Below are 22,711 nucleotides of genomic sequence, written 5' to 3'. Positions count from 1 at the left end.
CCATGTTGAAGCTGTATACTAGCTATGATGATCAGTATATTGGATTCGTATGTGATGGTGTTAAATTTCTACTAAGTCATAATTGCTTTACTTTTGAAGGCATACACTTTGTACAAAACCAAGGCACCGCCATGGCACCATCATATGCGAATCCATATCTAACTAGCTTTGAATTTGAGAAGATTTTTCATGAACTCAATCTATACAAATCATATATAAAATTTTACAGGAGGTTTATCGATGATTTGATAATCATCTGGAAGGGTCATATGGAAGAAATAGGAGAATTTGTGAAGTATTTGAATCAGAATAACTTAAATTTGGGGTTCACACATTCAGCACCACGGAAGAGTATTCCTTTTCTGGATGTTACTATAATGTTAAACTTCGACTCTCAAACAATTAACACAGCCACATTTAGGAAGTCTACCTCAGGGAATACCATACTGCGAGCAGATTCACATCATCCGGTTCACTTGAAAAAAGCTATTCCTAAGGGACAATATATGCGATTAAGGCGCAATTGTAGTAACTTAGATACTTATAAAGAACAAGCCAATTCTCTATCTAAACGCATTTTAATTAGGGGATATGATAGAATTTCCCTTCTAAATGCTAGCAGCGAGGTTGAAAAAATGAATAGGGAGGACCTCTTAAAGGATGTTCCCAAAAAAAATGTAAAAATGTGAACCACCGGTAACGTTTGTTACAAATTACAGCAAACAATTCAACCTCATCAGTAACATTATATGTAAATATATGCCGGTACATCAAACTTTAACAAAACATGGTATTCGATATGTAATTAAAAAAGCCAAAACAATTGGCAATCATCTCTCCAGGGACTTCTCCAAAAGAGATATAAATTTTTGGCTCCTACCTACAGTAGGTTTTTATAGGTGCAGAAGAAACCCATGTAAAAGTTGTGATTTTGTCATTCCAGGCACACAATTTAGGTCTGACACATCTGAGAAAGTTTTTAACATTAGATGCAGATTAACATGTAACTCAAATTTTGTAGTGTACCTTATTACATGTAGCATATGCCATAAACAATATGTAGGCAGAACGACCAGACTACTGAAAGATCGAATTAGGGAGCATCTACTTTCCATTAAACATGACCCTCCCAAAACACCAGTCGCAAAACATTTTGTCTCACATTTTGTTTCTATGAACTTACCTATTAATGATAGTAATCTAGTCACAATGTTTGGTTTTCAAGGCATAGACATTGTACAGAATAGCATTACAGGGGGAGATAGAGTAGCAATCCTTAATAGGAAAGAAGTCTTTTGGATTTTCACGCTTTCCACAGGCACCCCCCAAGGAATGAACAAGATTACTGACTTGAGATATTTTGTAGATTAAAGGGAATAATAATTATTAACATGCAGTATAGGCCCTTATGATCCTTATGTAGATCAATAAATAAACTCTTTGTGGATAAATCTGAATATATACAGAATAGAAACTTTGAGATCTTCTATAGATTTGTTTTCCTTTATAGATATAGGAGTTTCAGGCACCAGAGTAAATGTATATCACATATGGGTGTTATATTATTATTATTATTAATATTTACATTATTTATGGACTACACAGTCCTAATACTAAACCATCACTATATTATTCACTCAATCATTATTTAGTTGTTTATTTTTTATACATACAAGTAAGCACAACATCACTTCTTTTTCCTAATTAAAATATGAGACATATTGCCTCATACTTAGATTATTTTGTAATTAGTTATTTATATTCACATATAAGTATAGATTGAGTTAAGATATGATTCCATACATGGATACATATAGATGTTTATATATTATCACTTATTTATTCAACATTAATACATCAACACACATTATTTTACACTTTCACTTATCTTAGTCTGGTGCTGAAAATATTCCACATAAAGGTATAAACAAAAGAAAGAGAAATAAAAGTAAAAGTATAAAAAAAAATGGAAATAAAATTAACAAGTAATGAAATGTTGATGAAAATAATAATTTTTATTTTTATTCCAATGCCAGTGACAAGTTTTATATCCAGTAGAATGAAGGTGCAACACACAATACAATGTAGCGGTTGATTGTAGTGTGTATGTATTTTTATAATGCTATCGGACTCAGTACACATTGCTACATTTTTTGTGTTGCACTGTTGATTCTTTTCTCTCTTAAATAGTAACAATTTGTACAAATAATGTATTGTATTATGTTTAGCCGAGATAAAGAGGTCCTAGAAATTTTAAAGTCTTAAATTATGTTTACAGAAGGCTCTCCTCCTACCTGTGTTTGAATATTAACTCCCTTCATATAAGTAACAATAGCATATACTTTTCTTCACATTGAATACTGCTCTATAAAAGATTTATATACATTATATACATTATGCAATAGCATGTCGTTGTACAGCTTAATTTATGGTAATGTGATTTAACTACATATACTACTAATAAGATTGTGAGATTGTAACATAGGAAAGTGAATATACCTTTAAGAACAGCTAACAGGTGTTGCTAGTTTCACGTAGTGAGGATAGCCTTTTTAAGATGTATTGGAATCACTGTGTTTAGTCCCTGACGAAGTGCCTACGGGCAGGAAATGCGTTGGACGTTCTTGTTGTTTCTAGCTCCCTCCTGAGCTTGTATGTACCCTGTATGTGTGTTAAGACTTACAATAAAGTCTGTTTTTACCTGCATTACTATTGCGGAAGTTTCCTACTTGCATCAGGTTCATCCTTAATTTTTGTCCAGTAAACACTGTAGATTTGCATAATCAGCAAATGCATGATAAAAATGCAATAGCACTTAGAGGTAGATTTATCAATGTGCAGGTGGACATCGATAAATGCAGACAGCATACTCTGTCGGCATTTATCATTGCACAAGCATTTCTAGTTAAATGCTTGTGCAATGCCGCCCCTTCCCATTCCCGGCCAATCGGCCGCTAGCAGGGGGTGTCAAACAACCTGATCATATCCAATCAGGCTGATTGCTGTCTGCCGCCTCAAAGGTCTTACGACCGCTGCTTCTTAATTTACATTTCTGGCAAGCCAGAAGCTCGCGCGAAATAGGCAGCATCTGCTGCTTCATAAATCGGCCCCACAGTCTGAACTTCAAATGAGTAGTAGGTTTTTTTCTGACAAATTTAAAAGTTATGTCTATTTCCATTCCCCCTGTATCATGTGACAGCCATCAGCCAACCACATATACATATATTCTGTGACTTCATGCATGTTCTCAGTAGGAGCTGGTTGCTCAAAATGTGTAAATATAAAAGACTGTGCACATTTTGTTAACGGAAGTAAATTGGAAAGTTGTTTAAAATTACATGATCTATCTGAATCATGAAAGTTTAATTTTGACTTGAGAGTCCCTTTAAGAGATCTGATTTTCACTGTGAAGTTAAGGCACATTGGAAGGTTCACGAAGAGAGAAGCGCTCTACCAGGAACAAACAACAGCTCAGTGGCTTGTTCTATGGCGTGTTAACACCTAGGAGCAGCCTCTTTTTTGGCCTTCTATGAGCCTAGTCAATGAGGTGCAGCCATATTCCTCTAAGTACACTGGGCAAGGAGTCCACATCTGGTTAACCTATCACCCATAGGGAGACCTCCCCAGGGTCATAAAAATGTGCATAAGAAGAGAGAAGCGCTCTACCAGGAATGAACAACAGCTCAGTGGCTTGTTCTATAGCGAGTTACCACCTAAGAGCAGCCTCTTTTAGCCCAGTTGTGCTTTTCACAGAGGAAAACTTTCCTGAAGTATATCAGTCTGATCCTGCCAAGTAAGGTCAGTCCAGCCCCGAAATACCAGGCAATTCTCCTCTGAACAAGGAATATGTCAACCCCAGACAATCGTTTCAGCCTTCTTTGGGGCTCATCAGTGAGGTGCAGCCATATTCCTCTAAGTACACTGGGCAAGGAGTCCATGTCTGGTTTCCCCATCACCCTTAGGGAGACCTCCCCAGGGTCATAAAAATTTGCATACGAAGAGAGAAGCACTCTACCAGGAATGAACAACAGCTCAGTTGCTTGTTCTATGGCGAGTTGCCACCTAGTAGCCTCTTTTAGCCCAGTTGTGATTTTCACAGAGGAAAACTTTCCTGAAGTATATAAGTCTGATCCCGCCAAGTAAGGTCAGTCCATCCCCGAAATACCAGGCAATTCTCCTCTGAACAAGGAACATGACAACCCCAGATAATTGTTTTCGGCCTTCTATGGGCCTCATCAGTGAGGTGCAGCCATATTCCGCTAAGCACACTGGGCAAGGAGTCCATGTCTGGTTTCCCCCATCACCCTTAGGGAGACCTCCCCAGGGTCATAAAAATTTGCATACGAAGAGAGAAGCGCTCTACCAGGAACAAACAACAGCTCAGTGGCTTGTTCTATGGCGAGTTACCACCTAGGAGCAGCCTCTTTTAGCCCAGTTGTGCTTTTCACAGAGGAAAACTTTCCTGATGTATATAAGTCTGATCCCGCCAAGTAAGGTCAGTCCAGCCCCGAAATACCAGACAATTCTCCTCTGAACAAGGAACATGACAACCCCAGACGGTCGTTTCAGCCTTCTATGGGGCTCATCAGAGAGGTGCAGCCATATTTCTCTAAGCACACTGAGCAAGGAGTCCACGTCTGGTTTCCCCCATCATTATTAGGGAGACCTCCCCAGGGTCTTAAAAATGTGCATACAAAGAGAGAAGCGCTCTACCAGGAACAAACAACAGCTCAGTTACTTCAGTGAGTCATAATAGCCTTCAGTGAGTCATAATCTTTTTGCTGGTGGTATATATTTATATGTGTAGTTATGTGTTTATATGTGTAAATATGTTGTAAAAATGGTGCAGATGGATTTGCTCGACATAGGATTGCCATATACCTTTAATTTGTAAAAAGAGCAATATCTGCAAAGCGCAATAAAGCGAAGCACAATAAAACAAGGTATGCCTGTATATATATATATATATATATATATATATATATATATATATATATAAAATCAATCAGGGTAAAGATAAGCACTCACTGGATTTAAATACAACAACTATTTTATTTGGTAATGACGTTTCGGGGCATTCACCCCTTCCTCAGGTCTGAGGAAGGGGTGAATGCCCCGAAACGTCACTGCCAAATAAAATAGTTGTTGTATTTAAATCCAGTGAGTGCTTATCTTTACCCTGATTGAATATCCTGCTAAGCACCCTGGTCTGTGTTTGGGTTGGCGAGTGAGAGTGCACTTATTTGGAGTGTCTATATATTTATATATATATATATATATATATATATATATATATATATATATATATATATATAAAGTAGTAAAATTGGGGAAAAGGATGATAGTAGTATGATTTGACATGATTTGACAGGCAGATAAAGAATATAAATACAAATACCACTAAAAAAGAAGCGGCAGTGTATATTGTTTGACAGAGCAAATTTGATAATAGAAGTAAATTGGAATAATTTTTTAAATTGTATGCCCTTCAATAAAAAAGGGGCTACTATGTTAATTTTTTAAGATTATAGTGTTCTAATAAAAAAACACTAATCTCTCTCTCTCTCTCTCTCTCTCTCTCTCTCTCTCTCTCTCTCTCTCTCTCTCTATATATATATATATATATATATATATATATATATATATATATATATATATATATATATAAAAAAAATCAATCAGGGTAAAGATAAGCACTCACTGGATTTAAATACAACAACTATTTTATTTGGTAATGACGTTTCGGGGCATTCACCCCTTCCTCAGGTCTGAGGAAGGGGTGAATGCCCCGAAACGTCACTGCCAAATAAAATAGTTGTTGTATTTAAATCCAGTGAGTGCTTATCTTTACCCTGATTGAATATCCTGCTAAGCACCCTGGTCTGTGTTTGGGTTGGCGAGTGAGAGTGCACTTATTTGGAGTGTCTATATATATATATATATATATATATATATATATATATATATATATAAAGTAGTAAAATTGGGGAAAAGGATGATAGTAGTATGATTTGACATGATTTGACAGGCAGATAAAGAATATAAATACAAATACCACTAAAAAAGAAGCGGCAGTGTATATTGTTTGACAGAGCAAATTTGATAATAGAAGTAAATTGGAATATTTTTTTAAATTGTATGCCCTTCAATAAAAAAGGGGCTACTATGTTAATTTTTTAAGATTATAGTGTTCTAATAAAAAAACACTAAGCTCTCTCTCTCTCTCTCTCTCTCTCTATATATATATATATATATATAAAAAAAAAATTATATAAATATATATATTTATTTATATTATATAACATATATACATTTACATAAATATGTTTAATACTGTATGCATTTGCATTTTAGAACACAGTAACCAAACCAAAGACTCAAGCAGAGAAGACTGTGACTTAAAGTGGTGCAAGATGTTCATTTAAAAAAAAAAATTATAATCAAAAAAATTCTGGGTTTCAAAATAATTCTGGAATTACATATTTGGAGATTTATATCTGTAGTGTGTTTATAATCCTACATTTGTTTGAGCTTTTCAGGTAACAATGATTGTCAAGCAGATATCAAAAATATGAAAATGTATTAAATACAAACTGATCAGATAATTGATCACTTGCAACATGAGTGTGGTCTGAGGCAGGGGTGGAACTACCACTGGTGCAGCAGGTTGCACCAGGGCCCAAGAGCTGGAGGGGGCCCATAACAGAAGGGGAGCCTTTTATTAATGCAGATTGTAGGTCCATTCTATTATCTATCTCTCTATCTATCGCCTAGATTACAAGTTTTGTCAGTAAAAACTTGCGGTGCTAACGAGCCTTTTTTTTACAGCGCTTACTTTAAACAACGCTGGTATTACAAGTTTTCTGAATGGCAGCGTTAGCCTCAGAAAAGTGAGCATTGAGCAAATTTTAGCTCCACTTCTACCTGTAATACCAGCGTTGCTTATGGTAGCGGTAAGCTGGCAAAACGTGCTCGTGCACAATTTCCCATTAGGAAACAATGGGGCTGAGCTGGCTGAAAAAAAACCTAACACCTGCAAAAAAGCAGCGTTCAGCTCCTAACGCAGCCCTATTGATTCCTATGGGGAAATACTTTCTAAGTCTACACCTAACACCCTAACATGAACCCCGAGTCTAAACACCCCTAACCTTACACTTATTAACCTCTAATCTGCCGCCCCCACATCGTCGCCACCTGCATTATACTATTAACCCCTAATCTGCCGCTCCGGACACCGCCGCCACCTACATTATACCTATGAACCGCTAATCTGCTGCCCCTAACATCGCCGATACCTATATTATATTTATTAACCCCTAATCTGCCCCCCCCAACGTCGCCACCACCTACCTACACTTATTAACCCCTAATCTGCCGACCGGACATCACCACCACTATAATAAATGTATTAATTCCTAAACCGCCACACTCCCGCCTCGCAAACACTATAATACATTTTATTAACCCCTAATCTGCACCCCCCAACGTCGCCGCTACCTACCTACAATTATTAACCCCTAATCTCCCGCCCCCAATGTCGACGCTACTATAATAAAGTTATTAACCCCTAAACCTAAGTCTAACCCTAACACCCCCCTAAATTAAATCTATTTTTAATAAATCTAAATAAAATTTCTAAAATTAAATAAATTAATCCTATTTAAAACTAAATACTTACCTATAAAATAAACCCTAATATAGCTACAATATAACTAATAGTTACATGGTAGCTATTTTAGGATGTATATTAATTTTACAGGCAACTTTGTATTTATTTTAACTTGGTACCATAGCTATTAAATAGTTAATAACTATTTAATAGCTACCTAGTTAAAATAATTACAAAATTATCTGTAAAACAAATCCTAACCTAAGTTACAAATACACCTAACACTACACTATCAATAAATTAATTAAATAAATTAACTACAATTATCTAACATAAAATACAATTAAATAAACTAAACTATATTACAAAAACAAACACTAAATTACAAAAAATAAAAAAATATTACAAGAATTTTAAACTAATTACACCTAATCTAAGCCCCCTAATAAAAAAAGTCCCCCCAAAATAATAAAATTCCCTATCCTAAACTAAATTTCAAAGTAATCAGCTCTTTACCAGCCCTTAAAAGGGCCTTTTGCGGGGCATTGCCCCAAAGTAATCAGCTCTTTTACCTGTAAAAAAACCAGCGTTGCTTATGGTAGCGGTAAACTGGCAAAACGTGCTCGTGCACAATTTCCCATTAGGAAACAAAGGGGCTGAGCTGGCTGAAAAAAAACCTAACACCTGCAAAAAAGCAGCGTTCAGCTCCTAACGCAGCCCTATTGATTCCTATGGGGAAATACTTTCTAAGTCTACACCTAACACCCTAACATGAACCCCGAGTCTAAACACCCCTAACCTTACACTTATTAACCTCTAATCTGCCGCCCCCACATCGTCGCCACCTGCATTATACTATTAACCCCTAATCTGCCGCTCCGGACACCGCCGCCACCTACATTATACCTATGAACCCCTAATCTGCTGCCCCTAACATCGCCGATACCTATATTATATTTATTAACCCCTAATCTGCCCCCCCCAACGTCGCCACCACCTACCTACACTTATTAACCCCTAATCTGCCGACCGGACATCACCACCACTATAATAAATGTATTAATTCCTAAACCGCCACACTCCCGCCTCGCAAACACTATAATACATTTTATTAACCCCTAATCTGCACCCCCCAACGTCGCCGCTACCTACCTACAATTATTAACCCCTAATCTCCCGCCCCCAATGTCGACGCTACTATAATAAAGTTATTAACCCCTAAACCTAAGTCTAACCCTAACACCCCCCTAAATTAAATCTATTTTTAATAAATCTAAATAAAATTTCTAAAATTAAATAAATTAATCCTATTTAAAACTAAATACTTACCTATAAAATAAACCCTAATATAGCTACAATATAACTAATAGTTACATGGTAGCTATTTTAGGATTTATATTTATTTTACAGGCAACTTTGTATTTATTTTAACTTGGTACCATAGCTATTAAATAGTTAATAACTATTTAATAGCTACCTAGTTAAAATAATTACAAAATTATCTGTAAAACAAATCCTAACCTAAGTTACAAATACACCTAACACTACACTATCAATAAATTAATTAAATAAATTAACTACAATTATCTAACATAAAATACAATTAAATAAACTAAACTATATTACAAAAACAAACACTAAATTACAAAAAATAAAAAAATATTACAAGAATTTTAAACTAATTACACCTAATCTAAGCCCCCTAATAAAAAAAGTCCCCCCAAAATAATAAAATTCCCTATCCTAAACTAAATTTCAAAGTAATCAGCTCTTTTACCAGCCCTTAAAAGGGCCTTTTGCGGGGCATTGCCCCAAAGTAATCAGCTCTTTTACCTGTAAAAAAACAAATACAATACCCCCCAACATTACAACCCACCACCCACACACCCCTACTCTAAAACCCACCCGATCCCCCCTTAAAAAAAAAAACACTACCCCATTGAAGATCACCCTACCTTGAGCCGTGTTCACCCAGCCGGGCACAAGTGGTCATCCGATCCGTCCAGAAGTGTTCATCCGATTGGGCAGAAGATGACATCCGGACCGGCAGAAGTCTTCATTCGATCGGGGCAGAAAAGGTCCTCCATCCAGCAGAAGTCTTCATCCAAGCGGCATCTTCTATCTTCATCCTTTTGGCGATGAGCGGCTCCATCTTGAAGACCTCCGGCGCGGAACATCCTCCTCGTCCGACGACTACCCGACGAATGACGGTTCTAAGATGGCGTCCCTCTAATTCCGATTGGCTGATAGGATTCTATCAACCAGTCGGAATTAAGTTAGGAAAAATCTGATTGGTTGATTTAATCAGCCAATCGGATTGAAGGTAAATCCGATTGGCTGATTGGATTAGCCAATAGAATACAAGGTCAATTCTATTGGCTGATCCAATCAGCCAATCGGATTGAACTTCAATCCGATTGGCTGATTAAATCAACCAATCAGATTTTTCCTACCTTAATTAAGATTGGCTGATAGAATCCTATCAGCCAATCGGAATTAGAGGGACGCCATCTTGGATGACATCATTTAAAGGAACCGTCATTCGTCGGGTAGTCGTCGGCCGAGGAGGATGTTCCGCGCCGGAGGTCTTCAAGATGGAGCCTCTCATCACCGAAAGGATGAAGATAGAAGATGCCGCTTGGATGAAGACTTCTGCTGGATGGAGAACCTCTTCTTCACCGATCGGATGAAGACTTCTGCCGGTCTGGATGTCCTCTTCTGCCCCATCGGATGAACACGTCTGGACGGATTGGATGACCACTTGTGCCCGGCTGGGTGAACACGGCTCAAGGTAGGGTGATCTTCAATGGGGTAGTGTTAGGTTTTTTTAAGGGGGGATCAGGTGGGTTTTAGAGTAGGGGTGTGTGGGTGGTGGGTTGTAATATTGGGGGGGTATTGTATTTGTTTTTTTTACAGGTAAAAGAGCTGATTACTTTGAGGCAATGCCCCGCAAAAGGCCCTTTTAAGGGCTGGTAAAAGAGCTGATTACTTTGTAATTTAGTTTAGGATAGGGAATTTTATTATTTTGGGTGGCTTTTTTATTTTATTAGGGGGCTTAGATTAGGTGTAATTAGTTTAAAATTCATGTAATATTTTTTGTAATTTAGCGTTTGTTTTTTTTTGTAATATAGTTTAGTTTATTTAATTGTGTTTTATGTTAGATAATTGTAGTTAATTTATTTAATTTATTGATAGTGTAGTGTTAGGTGTATTTGTAACGTAGGTTAAGATTTATTTTACAGGTAATTTTGTAATTATTTTAACTAGGTAGCTATTAAATAGTTATTAACTATTTAATAGCTATTGCACCTAGTTAAAATAAATACAAAGTTGCCTGTAAAATAAATATAAATCCTAAAATAGCTACCATGTAACTATTAGTTATATTGTAGCTATATTAGGGTTTATTTTATAGGTAAGTATTTAGTTTTAAATAGGAATAATTTATTTAATTTTAGAAATTTAATTTAGATTTATTAAAAATAGATTTAACTTAGGGGGGTGTTAGGGTTAGACTTAGGTGTAGGGGTTAATAACTTTATTATAGTAGCGGCGACGTTGGGGGCGGGAGATTAGGGGTTAATAATTGTAGGTAGGTGGCGGCAACGTTGGGGGGGGCAGATTAGGGTTTAATAAACTTTATTATATTGTTTGCGAGGCGGGATTGCGGCGGTTTAGGGGTTAATACATTTATTATAGTGGCGGCGATGTCCGGGCGACAGATTAGGGGTTAATAAGTGTAGGTAGGTGGTGGCGACGTTGGGGGGGCATATTAGGGGTTAATAAATATAATGTAGGTGTTGGCGATGTTAGGGGCAGCAGATTAGGGGTTCATAGGTATAATGTAGGTGGCGGCGATGTCCGGTCGGCAGATTAGGGGTTAAATAATTTTATTATAGTGTTTGCGATGTGAGGGGGCCTCGGTTTAGGGGATCATAGGTAGTTTATGGGTGTTAGTGTACTTTGTAGCACTGTAGTTAAGAGCTTTATGTTCCGGCGTTAGCCCATAAAACTCTTAACTACTGACTTTTATATGCGGTAGGAGTCTTGGAGGTAGAGGCTGTACCGCTCACTTTCTCCAAGACTTGTAATACCAGCGTTAGGCAAATCCCATAGAAAAGATAGGATACGCAATTGACGGAAGGGGATTTGCGGTAGCCAAAAGCTGCGGAAGAAAAGTGAGCGGTACACCTGTACCTGCCATACTCGTAATACCAGCGGGTGTTAAAAAGCAGCGTTAGGACCCCTTAACGCTGCTTTTTAAGGCTAACACAGAACTCGTAATCTAGCAGTATGTATCCTCAAAATCATTATACAGAGCAGAATGTATATTAATACTTTGGCTTTCTATTGAGTTACCATTTGGGGGCCACAAAAGAATCTTGCACCAGGGTCCTCTGTTGAGTAGGTCCGCTACTGGTCTGAGGTATGTTATATCTACCTCATCTTCTTTAAAAAGCAAATATATCAACTTAACTATACTATAATATAATAGATTTCCAAAACATTCTGGCCTAGATTACAAGTGGAGCTGAAAAATGGAAGTTGTACGGAGCATTAACACGTGTGACACACAGTATAATGCTCTTCAATACCATTTGCATTTTTATACTGCTATTTCAAATGGATGGTTAATATTTAGCACTTACAGTGGGGAAAAAAAGTATTTAGTCAGCCACCAATTGTGCAAGTTCTCCCACTTAAGAAGATGAGAGAGGCCTGTAATTTTCATCATAGGTATACCTCAACTATGAGAGACAAAATGTGGAAACAAATCCAGACAATCACATTGTCTGATTTGGAAAGAATTTATTTGCAAATTATGGTGGAAAATAAGTATTTGGTCAATATCAAAAGTTAATCTCAATACTTTGTTATATATCCTTTGTTGGCATTGACAGAGGTCAAACGTTTTCTGTAAGTCTTCACAAGGTTGTCACACACTGTTGCTGGTATGTTGGCCCATTCATGCATGCAGATCTCCTCTAGAGCAGTTATGTTTTGGCGCTGTCGCTGGGCAACACGGACTTTCAACTCCCTCCAAAGGTTTTCTATGGGGTTGAGATCTGGAGACTGGCTAGGCCACTCCAGGACCTTGAAATGCTTCTTACGAAGCCACTCCTTCGTTGCCCGGGCGGTGTGTTTGGGATCATTGTCATGCTGAAAGACCCAGCCACATTTCATCTTCAATGCCCTTGCTGATGGAAGGAGGTTTGCACACAAAATCTCACGATGCATGGCCCCATTCATTCTTTCATGTACACAGATCAGTCATCCTGTTGCCTTTGCAGAGAAACAGCCCCAAAGCATGATGTTGCCACCCCCATGCTTCACAGTAGGTATGGTGTTCTCTCTCCTCCAAACACGACAAGTTGTGTTTCTACCAAACAGTTCTACTTTGGTTTCATCCGACCATATGACATTCTCCCAATCCACTTCTGGATCATCCAAATGCTCTCTAGCATACTTCAGATGGGCCCGGACATGTACTGGCTTAAGCAGGGGGACACGTCTGGCACTGCAGGATCTGAGTCCCTGGCAGCGTAGTGTGTTACTGATGGTAGCCTCTGTTACGTTGGTCCAGCTCTCTGCAGGTCATTCACTAGGTCCCCCCGTGTGGTTCTGGGATGTTTACTCACCGTTCTTGTGATCATTTTGACCCCACGGGGTGAGATCTTGCGTGGAGCCCCAGATCGAGGGAGATTATCAGTGGTCTTGTATGTCTTCCATTTTCTAATTATTGCTCCCACAGTTGATTTCTTCACACCAAGCTGCTTGCCTATTGCAGTTTCAGTCTTCCCAGCCTGGTGCAGGTCTACAATTTTGTTTCTGGTGTCCTTCGACAGCTCTTTGGTCTTCACCATAGTGGAGTTTGGAGTGTGACTGTTGGAGGTTGTGGACAGGTGTCTTTTATACTGATAACAAGTTCAAACAGGTGCCATTAATACAGGTAATGAGTGGAGGACAGAGGAGCCTCTTAAAGAAGAAGATACAGGTATGTGAGAGCCAGAAATCTTGCTTATTTGTAGGTGACCAAATACTTATTTTCCACCATAATTTGCAAATAAATTCTTTCCAAATCAGACAATGTGATTGTCTGGATTTGTTTCCACATTTTGTCTCTTATAGTTGAGGTATACCTATGATGAAAATTACAGGCCTCTCTCATCTTCTTAAGTGGGTGAACTTGCACAATTGGTGGCTGACTAAATACTTTTTCCCCCACTGTAAGTGGTAGTATGTTGTATGCTACAGATAATATAATTTTCCACAGTTAAAGGGACAGTCTAGGCCAAAATAAACTTTCATGATTCAGATAGAGCATGTAATTTTAAACAATTTTCCAATTTACTTTTAACACCAATTTTGCTTTGTTCTCTTGGTATTCTTAGTTGAAAGCTTAACCTAGGAGGTTCATATGCTAATTTCTTCTGTTATGTGTGATCAGTCCACGGGTCATCATTACTTCTGGGATATAACTCCTCCCCAACAGGAAATGCAAGAGGATTCACCCAGCAGAGCTGCATATAGCTCCTCCCCTCTACGTCACTCCCAGTCATTCTCTTGCACCCAACGACTAGATAGGATGTGTGAGAGGACTATGGTGATTATACTTAGTTTTTATAACTTCAATCAAAAGTTTGTTATTTTACAATAGCACCGGAGCGTGTTGTTGCCTCTCTGGCAGAGTTTGAAGAAGAATCTACCAGAGTTTTTACTATGATTTTAACCGGAGTAGTTAAGATCATATTGCTGTTTCTCGGCCATCTGAGGGAGGTAAAAGCTTCAGATCAGGGGACAGCGGGCAGATGAATCTGCATTGAGGTATGTAGCAGTTTTTATTTTCTGAATGGAATTGATGAGAAAATCCTGCCATACCGTTATAATGACATGTATGTATACTCTACACTTCAGTATTCTGGGGATGGTATTTCACCGGAATTACTCTGTTAAAAGTACACTAAACCTTTTAATAGGTATTTATCATGTTAAACGTTTTTGCTGGAATGTAGAATCGTTTGCATTTCTGAGGTACTGAGTGAATAAATATTTGGGCATTATTTTTCCACTTGGCAGTTACTTGTTTTAATTGTGACAGTTTCGTTTCTCTCTCACTGCTGTGTGTGAGGGGGAGGGGCCGTTTTTGGCGCTCTTTTGCTACGCATCAAAAATTTCCAGTCAGTTACTCTTGTATTTCCTGCATGATCCGGTTCATCTCTAACAGAATTCAGGGGTCTTCAAACTTCTTTGGAGGGAGGTAGATTCTCTCAGCAGAGCTGTGAGACTTATATATTGACTGTGATTAAAAAACGTTGCTCTGTAATTTTTATTTTCAAATTTAATTATTGTTAATTTACTAATGGGAACAAACCTTTGCTAAAAGTTGTGTTGTTTTTAAGGATTGAGACTATAACTGTTTTTCAGTTCATTATTTCAACTGTCATTTAATCGTTTAGTGCTTCTTGGAGACACAGTACGTTTTTGTTAAATAAGATTGTAACCAAGTTGCAAGTTTATTGCTAGTGTGTTAAACATGTCTGACTCAGAGGAAGATACCTGTGTCATTTGTTCCAATGCCAAGGTGGAGCCCAATAGAAATTTATGTACTAACTGTATTGATGCTACTTTAAATAAAAGCCAATCTGTGCAATTTGAACAAATTTCACCAAACAGCGAGGGGAGAGTTATGCCGACTAACTCGCCTCACGTGGCAGTACCTGCATCTCCCGCCCGGGAGGTGCGTGATATTATGGCGCCTAGTACATCTGGGCGGCCATTACAGATAACATTACAAGATATGGCTACTGTTATGACTGAAGTTTTGGCTAAATTACCAGAACTAAGAGGCAAGCGTGATCACTCTGGGGTGAGAACAGAGTGCGCTGATAATACTAGGGCCATGTCTGATACTGCGTCACAGCTTGCAGAGCATGAGGACGGAGAGCTTCATTCTGTGGGTGACGGTTCTGATCCAAACAGATTGGATTCAGATATTTCAAATTTTAAATTTAAATTGGAAAACCTCCGTGTATTACTAGGGGAGGTTTTAGCGGCTCTTAATGATTGTAACACTGTTGCAATACCAGAGAAATTGTGTAGGTTGGATAAATACTTTGCTGTACCGGCGAGTACTGACGTTTTTCCTATACCTAAGAGACTAACTGAAATTGTTACTAAGGAGTGGGATAGACCCGGTGTGCCGTTCTCACCCCCTCCAATATTTAGAAAGATGTTTCCAATAGACGCCACCACACGGGACTTATGGCAAACGGTCCCTAAGGTGGAGGGAGCAGTTTCTACTTTAGCTAAGCGTACCACTATCCCGGTGGAGGATAGCTGTGCTTTTTCAGATCCAATGGATAAAAAATTAGAGGGTTACCTTAAGAAAATGTTTGTTCAACAAGGTTTTATATTGCAACCCCTTGCATGCATCGCGCCGATTACGGCTGCGGCAGCATTTTGGATTGAGTCTCTGGAAGAGAACCTTAGTTCATCTACGCTGGACGACATTACGGACAGGCTTAGAGTCCTTAAACTAGCTAATTCATTCATTTCAGAGGCCGTAGTACATTTAACCAAACTTACGGCTAAGAACTCAGGATTCGCCATTCAGGCACGTAGAGCACTGTGGCTAAAGTCCTGGTCAGCTGATGTAACTTCTAAGTCCAAATTACTTAATATTCCTTTCAAGGGGCAAACTTTATTTGGGCCCGGTTTGAAAGAAATTATCGCTGACATTACAGGAGGTAAGGGCCACGCCCTGCCTCAAGACAAAGCCAAAGCTAAGGCTAGACAGTCTAATTTTCGTCCCTTTCGGAATTTCAAAACAGGAGCAGCATCAACTTCCACTGCACCAAAACAGGAAGGAGCTGTTACTCGTTACAGACAAGGCTGGAAACCTAACCAGTCCTGGAACAAGGGCAAGCAGGCCAGGAAACCTGCTGCTGCCCCAAAGACAGCATGAACCGAGGGCCCCCGATCCGGGACCGGGTCTAGTGGGGGGCAGACTCTCTCTCTTCGCCCAGGCTTGGGCAAGAGATGTTCAGGATCCCTGGGCGCTAGAGATCATATCTCAGGGATACCTTCTAGACTTCAAATTCTCTCCCCCAAGAGGGAGATTTCATCTGTCAAGGTTGTCAACAAACCAGATAAAGAAAGAAGCGTTTCTACGCTGTGTACAAGATCTGTTATTAATGGGAGTGATCCATCCGGTTCCGCGGTCGGAACAAGGACAAGGGTTTTACTCAAACCTGTTTGTGGTTCCCAAAAAAGAGGGAACTTTCAGGCCAATCTTGGATTTAAAGATCCTAAACAAATTCCTAAGAGTTCCATCGTTCAAAATGGAAACTATTCGGACAATCTTACCCATGATCCAAAAGGGTCAGTACATGACCACAGTGGATTTAAAGGATGCTTACCTTCACATACCGATTCACAAAGATCATTACCGGTATCTAAGGTTTGCCTTCTTAGACAGGCATTACCAGTTTGTAGCTCTTCCATTCGGATTGGCTACGGCTCCAAGAATCTTCACAAAGGTTCTGGGTGCCCTTCTGGCGGTACTAAGACCGCGAGGAATTTCGGTAGCTCCGTACCTAGACGACATTCTGATACAAGCTTCAAGCTTTCAAACTGCCAAGTCTCATACAGAGTTAGTTCTGGCATTTCTAAGGTCGCATGGATGGAAAGTGAACGAAAAGAAGAGTTCCCTTTTTCCTCTCACAAGAGTTCCATTCTTGGGGACTCTTATAGATTCTGTAGAAATGAAGATTTATCTGACAGAAGACAGATTAACAAAGCTTCTAAATGCATGCCGTGTCCTTCATTCCATTCAACTCCCGTCAGTAGCTCAATGCATGGAGGTGATCGGCTTAAGGGTAGCAGCAATGGACATAGTTCCCTTTGCACGTCTACATCTCAGACCGCTGCAATTGTGCATGCTGAGTCAGTGGAATGGGGATTACTCAGACTTGTCCCCTACTCTGAATCTGGATCAAGAGACCAGAAACTCTCTTCTATGGTGGCTTTCTCGGCCACATCTGTCCAGGGGGATGCCATTCAGCAGGCCGGACTGGACAATTGTAACAACAGACGCCAGCCTACTAGGTTGGGGCGCTGTCTGGAATTCTCTGAAGGCTCAGGGACAATGGAATCAGGAGGAAAGTCTCCTGCCAATAAACATTCTGGAATTGAGAGCAGTTCTCCATGCCCTTCTGGCTTGGCCCCAGTTAAAGACTCGGGGGTTCATCAGGTTTCAGTCGGACAACATCACGACGGTAGCTTACATCAACCATCAAGGAGGGACAAGAAGCTCCCTAGCAATGATGGAAGTATCAAAGATAATTCGCTGGGCAGAGTCTCACTCTTGCCACCTGTCAGCAATCCACATCCCGGGAGTGGAGAACTGGGAGGCGGATTTCTTGAGTCGCCAGACTTTTCATCCGGGGGAGTGGGAACTTCATCCGGAGGTCTTTGCCCAAATACTTCGACGTTGGGGCAAACCAGAGATAGATCTCATGGCGTCTCGCCAGAACGCCAAACTTCCTCACTACGGGTCCAGATCCAGGGATCCGGGAGCGGTTCTGATAGATGCTTTGACAGCACCTTGGAACTTCGGGATGGCTTATGTGTTTCCACCCTTCCCGCTGCTTCCTCGATTGATTGCCAAAATCAAACAGGAGAGAGCATCAGTGATTCTAATAGCGCCTGCATGGCCACGCAGGACTTGGTATGCAGATCTAGTGGACATGTCATCCTGTCCACCTTGGTCTCTACCTCTAAGACAGGACCTTCTGATACAGGGTCCATTCAAACATCAAAATCTAACTTCTCTGAAGCTGACTGCTTGGAAATTGAACGCTTGATTTTATCAAAACGTGGTTTTTCTGAGTCGGTTATTGATACCCTGATACAGGCTAGGAAGCCTGTTACCAGAAGGATTTACCATAAGATATGGCGTAAATACCTATACTGGTGCGAATCCAAAGGTTACTCCTGGAGTAAGGTTAGGATTCCTAGGATAATGTCCTTTCTACAAGAAGGTTTAGAAAAGGGTTTATCGGCTAGCTCATTAAAGGGACAGATCTCAGCTCTGTCCATCTTGTTACACAGGCGTCTGTCAGAAAATCCAGACGTCCAGGCCTTTTGTCAGGCTTTAGCTAGGATCAAGCCTGTGTTTAAAGCTGTTGCTCCGCCATGGAGTTTAAACTTAGTTCTTAACGTTTTACAGGGTGTTCCGTTTGAACCCCTTCATTCCATTGATATAAAATTGTTATCTTGGAAAGTTCTGTTTTTAATGGCTATTTCCTCGGCTCGAAGAGTCTCTGAGTTATCAGCCTTACATTGTGATTCTCCTTATCTGATCTTTCACTCAGACAAGGTAGTTCTGCGTACTAAACCTGGGTTCTTACCTAAGGTAGTCACTAACAGGAATATCAATCAAGAGATTGTTGTTCCATCCTTGTGTCCAAATCCTTCTTCAAAGAAGGAACGTCTTCTACACAATCTGGATGTAGTTCGTGCCCTCAAGTTCTACTTGCAGGCAACTAAAGATTTTCGCCAAACTTCTTCCCTGTTTGTCGTTTATTCTGGTCAGAGGAGAGGTCAAAAAGCTTCTGCTACCTCTCTCTCTTTTTGGCTTCGTAGCATAATACGTTTAGCCTATGAGACTGCTGGACAGCAGCCTCCTGAAAGAATTACAGCTCATTCCACTAGAGCTGTAGCTTCCACTTGGGCCTTTAAGAATGAGGCCTCTGTTGAACAGATTTGCAAGGCTGCAACTTGGTCTTCGCTTCATACTTTTTCCAAATTTTACAAATTTGACACTTTTGCTTCTTCGGAGGCTATTTTTGGGAGAAAGGTTCTTCAGGCAGTGGTTCCTTCTGTATAATGAGCCTGCCTATCCCTCCCGTCATCCGTGTACTTTTGCTTTGGTATTGGTATCCCAGAAGTAATGATGACCCGTGGACTGATCACACATAACAGAAGAAAACATAATTTATGCTTACCTGATAAATTCCTTTCTTCTGTTGTGTGATCAGTCCACGGCCCGCCCTGTTTTAAGGCAGGTAAATATCTTTTAAATTATACTCCAGTCACCACTTCACCCTTGGTTTCTCCTTTCTCGTTGATTATTGGTCGAATGACTGGGAGTGACGTAGAGGGGAGGAGCTATATGCAGCTCTGCTGGGTGAATCCTCTTGCATTTCCTGTTGGGGAGGAGTTATATCCCAGAAGTAATGATGACCCGTGGACTGATCACACAACAGAAGAAAGGAATTTATCAGGTAAGCATAAATTATGTTTTCTTAGTCCTTGAAGGCCACCTCTTTCAGATTGCATTTTAACAGTTTTTCACCACTAGAGGCTGTTAGTTCACATATTTCATATAGATAACACTGTGATCGTGCACGTGAAGTTATCTGGGAGCAGGCATTGATTGGCTAGACTGCAAGTCTGTCAAAAGAACTGAAAAAGGGGCAGTTTGCAGAGGCTTAGATACAAGATAATCACAGAGGTTAAAAGTATTTTATTATAACTGTGTTGGTTATGCAAAACTGGGAAATGGGTAATAAAGGGATTATCTATCTTTTATAACAATACAAATTCTGGTGTAGACTGTCCCTTTAATAGTGATAGATTTTTTTGTACTAAAATTTTTCATGCTGGATGAGAATGCACAAAGCTGATCAAGCTACAAAAAAAATCTGTTCAGGTTGTGGACTTTTTAATTTATTTCTATATCATTTTAAGGTGTATTTGTATGCAAAATAGGAAGCAAGAAATGTTAATACCAGGTTTTCAAAAGTGTTAAATAAGTACTCAAAATGCAATATATATTTTTTTTAACTTGTTAGGATTTTTTTTAAACTTCTGGTGATAGCCCCACCCACATATGCTCAAAGGTTACCCAGGCACGCCCGCACTCCTGTCCACTATCCCCTTGTGACCCTGCCCCTCAAAATGTCCCCACCTACAAAATGGCAACAGGCCCTTTTTGATCTATTGAGTGAGAGTCACGGAGACCCAGCCATAAATGTTGTAAGGTATTGTAAGTATTTACCTGATTGGATGACTGGAACCACAGAAGCAGGATATGTGTTGCAGGTACCAAACAGCAGTTTTTTAAGCAGGAAATAAAAGGAGAATCCAATATCAATAGTCAACAGTTCCTAGGGGTATCAGTACAGATAAGGGTCATACAGGTAACGAAAATCAGAGATGCAGTGCAGTGAACATTTTTTTGTTCACAGTTAGATATTGTAATGCAAACAATACATGCTAATATTTGTTAAATAATTCAATATTTTCATCACTGACTCTAGTTAACTATGTGGTTAATTTCTACAAAAGGATGGATGAAGAGTAAAAGGCAAGAGCTTAAAATCAAGGGTCTCAGTTGAGACCAGGTCCATACCTCCTAGGGGGGCCTTTGATTTCACAGTCAGTAGTGTCATCACTAAACTGGGGTCTAGTGAGGCCAAGGCTCCACCTGCATCATTTCTGACTGCTCTATGTGCCCCCACTGGCAAAACAGGGCTCAAAGTTAAAGGAGAGTGTAATTATTTGCATTTACAATATGGTGGCCAGGATTTGTAGGCAGCCAAAACAGTGTTACTGCACACAAAAACCTGCCACCATATTTTTTACAGGAAGGCTACAAAATGTCATATTCTCTGTTGCAGACAAACCAAGAGGGAAAATGACTCTCAGTCACAGAGAAGCAGCTCCTTTCTCCTATGTGGCTGCCATCTCAGTTTCTGCTTAAGTGCTGATCCCTCATGCCATCATCCCTCATGTGGTCAGAGTTGGGTATAAAACCATATCATGGTCGCATTTATTTGTAAAAACAAATACTTAAACAGTTAAACTCGGCTTTGTAAAGCCTTAACCTATGGTGGCAGCAAGCAGGGCCCTAATAACTAACCCCATATGACTAGAGGTCACAAGCCTTGAAGGGAAGCTAATTAGATGGAGAGGGGGGAGGGGCCTAGCAAGATCCCCGCCCATGAGTATGAGTCCCCGCCGTCATTTGCCCAACTGTCACCCTTCCATTGACATTGACAGAAAAGGTCAAATATAAATATAATCAGAGCAAACACTTTATATATATATATATATATATATATATATATATTTTTTTTATTTCACTAAATTTGGGCTGACAACACTGCCTTGAGGTCAGCAAGAAAGATTTGCAACCCCTCGTCCGAGAGGTGCACACTGTCCTATCTTAACAGGAATTTTTTATCTGTGGAGAGGCAGTCGTGCCATACCATGAAACCGCCTACGACCTGTACAGCTCTACCCAACTTCCTGTTGACTTTCTTCCTAACCCTGTACGCTGGCTTGGGGGTAGGGAACTTACTCCAGTGCAACCTTGCCACTATGTTGAACAAGCCTATCCTAACCCCCGGGGATGTGCAAATCCAACGCACATCAGTCCTCATGATGTTAATGAGGTCCAACACTGATGCCGTGCCCAAGTCATTCCCCCCATGTGAAATACAATTATATGAGGTTTTCCCCATCTGCGCTGTGCATCTAGTAGGAGGGATGGTAAAGCGGGCCACTACATGCCCCCATATCCTAACCACCTCACTGACGCTGATGAGACAGTAAACCCCAACTGCTGACCCACCGTGGACACCACATGAATGGCTGCCCAGTGGACAAAGGAATGGCCCACAATCCAGATTCTGGTGTGACCCCTGACAACACCTGAAATAGATAAAAAGTGTTACAACCTCCCCATGAACAGCCCTTTTACCCCCAACAACACAGGTACTGCATAAAACTCCCTTAGTTTGTGACTGGTGGGCGGATGTAAAGTTTATATCCCTGAGATTGCCACCGCCCGAGCCTCTGGATAGCTTTCTTGGTCCACTCCATTGCTGCAGAGCTTGTTGCAGCTCCGAATCGAAAGGAGTGAGGGGTTATCCTACAACCCTCTAAACCCGCGCTTTTTACTGCTTGACGCAATATCATCATAAACTGAAATTGGGATAGACTGGACCCCTCGATTTGCACGAAAACTGTGGGGAAAGGGATGGGTGAACTGATAGATAATCCCTAGTGAGGCTGACCGGACAAGAGGGTGAG

The sequence above is a fragment of the Bombina bombina genome, chromosome 7 (genome assembly GCF_027579735.1).
Source record: "Bombina bombina isolate aBomBom1 chromosome 7, aBomBom1.pri, whole genome shotgun sequence".
Taxonomy (NCBI): domain Eukaryota; kingdom Metazoa; phylum Chordata; class Amphibia; order Anura; family Bombinatoridae; genus Bombina; species Bombina bombina.
This window is presented reverse-complemented; position numbering follows the sequence as displayed.